Raw genomic sequence first — 3713 nt, forward strand, 5'->3', positions numbered from 1 at the left:
GAGATTTTGTTTCAAATTCAAATAGGAGATAATTAACGAGCTTTATCTTGGAGATAGAGATTAGATTCCTTCTAAAAGTTTGACTTCTACTCTATAAATAAGAGAATGATAGAAAATTGCGCGAGACAAGTTTTGAAACAATTTTTACCCTAATTTCAGAGGGTGGCTGAAATTCTCATAGAGTGGGAAGGAAAAATTTTTCTCCAAAAATTTCATATCGTGCATGTGTTGATGTTTGTAAAAATTCGAGTGTTTATTCTAACCCGTTTTGTCTCAGGTGTGCCAATACGCACGTCTTTGTGGATTCTCAGAATTAACGTGGAAGACATTAGTTTTCTAAACACAAAGCTTTAGAACAAAGATTGTTTGAGGTCAAAGAACTTAAGTTATCATCCTAATCGACCGCCGGGTATTATTCATAATTGAGTTCTTAATAAATAAATTAATGAGATTAATTTATTTATACATAAATTAATATAATCTATAAAATATCTTAAAAATTTTATAAAAATTTTTATTATATATAATTTGTCTCTCCACACTTCCGTATCCAAATTCGAGTCGTTAACCAACATTTACATATATGTGCCACCTGATAAACGTTTACCTTTTCGTTTTTATTTTTCTTTTTTCTTTTATGGAAAGATCAACATTTACTTAATTTATAGTTACCCACTATTAAAAGCGCAAACTTTTTCTTTGACACATCACCTGACTCTATCTATTATCTAGGACTTATTTTCTATTATCTATCTGACTCTTTCAATTACATTACTTGTTAGTTATTATTACTTCTTTTTTTTTTTTTATTTCTAGTCAACTTATTACTTATTACTTATTATTAGCTGGACACCTCTAATGGAAAATCAGCTTCGTGGAACTTTTGGCACTCCTTTCTCAATACAGTTTCGTACACGTTTTCCCCTCGTTTTCTTCACCTTTACTTTGGGATTTCTTATCTTTCATATATTTGAACTCTAGCTCCGTGTGTGATTCATTTAAAATTGATGATTACATAAATTGTTTAAAAAAGAGTGAGAAGAAAAAAAAAAAACACAGAAGAAAAGAATACAAAAGTGAAAAAAGCATCAAAAGCAAAATATAGAAAACATATTTTAATTTATTTCGTTGTGTTTTAAATTAGTTTTATTTTTTTTAATTTGTTTTTTACTTAATTTAGTACGAATTTTTGTTTAATTTTTTTATTCAAATTATTCATAATAAAAAAGTATTTTTGTACTTTATTTTAGTGAGTTTTTATTTAATTTTTTATTTGAATTATTCATAGTATTTTCATATAAACAACATTAAAAATTTAGTGCAAAACACTTTAAAACGGACAAAATTAAACCACAAGTTAGTCCAAAATAAATAAATCTAATAAATAATAATAACTAAAAAATAAAATCGGGAATTATTTCTGTCTTCATATCGAGATTAACTTGCGGTCTGCGTGTGTGATATGTTTATATAAACATAATAAATAATAACAATAATAATAATAATTGGTAAAAGGGAGAATAATTCCAAACCACGCCCATGATCTATTTAAAATAACAGTAATGCAAATTATTTTTTAAAAAAGCAACGAAGGGGAAAAAAGGCATAAAAGAAACGTGTTAGAATATGATGACTCGAAGCCTATTTGGTCCGGCCTGAAAAGCTTGCGGGTGTGACGTATGTGGTGGAGCTTTAATTATTAAAATTTTTAGGGATATGTGGTTGCAATCGGCCCGATCTTGTAGCATGAAACCCGATCTTGAAGCGGCTCAGTTGGATTTTTCAAGTTGTAATACGCGGTTATGACCTCTTTGTATGGTAGGCATGCGTTCAACATCAAATATGTTGAATTCCATCGGTGTCCCACGTCAGTAGGAAGTTTTATGGGTTTCATGCTTGCTCTCTTGCAAAGTTTAGCAAATTCTTCAATTCGAGAGCCAGAACTTGCTATGTAACCCAAGGTCGTTCGAATATTTTCCAAATAACCTTGAAAAAATTTCATGCCATCTTGAATGCACAAGTTAATAATATGACAAGCACATCTTTGGTGAAAAAGTGTTCCACCATGTTGTGGTTTCAAAGTTGTCTGTAAAAGGTTTATCGCAGCAGTATTGGCAGATGCATTGTCAAATGTGATGCTCAAAACCTTTTCTTTAATGCCATAAAAATCAAAAACTTCCATGATGATATCATGAATGGCCTTGGCATCATGTGGATAAGGCATTGATCGAAAAGCAATTAACCTTTTTTGAAAAGACCAATCTTTATCCACATAATGTACCGTTACACAGATATAACTAGTTTTGGTGCGACCTTCCCATAAATCAGATGTGCATGCAATAGATGCAGTGAATGAATTAAATTCATTAACTAAATTTTCTCTCATTGAATGAAATACTTTCATAGTGTCAGCTCTTGTGGTAGTTCTTGAAACACGCCTATATTGTGGATTATAAGCATTTTGAATGTACTCCTTAAAAGCCGGATCATCTGCAAGACTAATTAGTTGTTGAGCACTAGCCAAATATCTAGCGTGCCATTCTCTAGCTCTTTGTTGGTCATATGACCAATTGGTAACACTACCATCAGAGCTAAATTGAAGTGTTTGTTGACGACAATCAACACCACCTACACCATGCTTAGCTTCGCACTTTTTGCGATGCCTCTCTAAGTGACCAGTACCAGAAGAGGATTTACCTGTGTAGTCTTGTTTGCATACTTTGCAAATTGCACGTTCTTCTATTACACCATTCTCATTTTTACACATTACTAAATCAAAATAATTCCAAACTGGTGAAGTTCGTTGCATTTTTCTTTTACCTTTACGAGTCACATCAGAGGAGCCACCAACTTGAGATACTGAGTCAGCTCCAATTTCTTCAAGTGGATCATTAAATTGTTCTTCTTCATTGATCACCAAATTTAAAACATTGGTGTTCCTTCCATGTGATGATGTCATTACTTCAAAAAAAAAACAATAAATTAACATAACATTATCAATAAAAATTAAATAAGATAATTACACAATAAAATTAACTTATAATAATATAAAATTAATGAACAACAAATAAAATAAATTATACCTTTTAAGTTTTTTTTCTCTTTTCAGAAGAAGTGAAGAACTGTAAACTAATAAAAAGCTAAAATTAAGATGGAAGCACGTCTGCAACATCCGCAACGTTTCCACGGCTATATATAGGCAAAAACTAAGATGGAAGTGCGGCCCTAACGTTTATTACAATTTGCATGTCTGTCCTATCACTTCATGAAGTGCCATATCAGTCTCTCTTTCCCACGCACGCAACCCCACTCTGGCACTCTCTCTTTCCTATGCAGGCATGGGCACGCACGCAACCTTCCTCTCTTTCTCTCTTTCCCACGCAAAGCCTCTATTTCTTTTCTCTTTCCCAGTCCCAGACACCAACAGCAAGTCTCTCTCTCTTTCTCACAGAAAAATATTATTATTATATATATATATATTAAACGTAATTCGTGCTGCTGCCTATCACTTCACAAATATATATATATATATATATATTAAACGTAATTCATTGTGCTTCACAAAAATATTATTATTATTATATATATATAGGCAAGGTTGTCAGGACGGCACATGTAAATTGCTTTCTTTTTTCTTTACAAATTACAAGTAGTTTCCCGAGAATCAAATAATCATTTTTTCAATTACATTTTTTTCGGAAAAAAAAAAAAAA

The sequence above is a fragment of the Morus notabilis genome, unplaced genomic scaffold (genome assembly GCF_000414095.1).
Source record: "Morus notabilis unplaced genomic scaffold, ASM41409v2 Scaffold954, whole genome shotgun sequence".
NCBI classification, from domain to species: domain Eukaryota; kingdom Viridiplantae; phylum Streptophyta; class Magnoliopsida; order Rosales; family Moraceae; genus Morus; species Morus notabilis.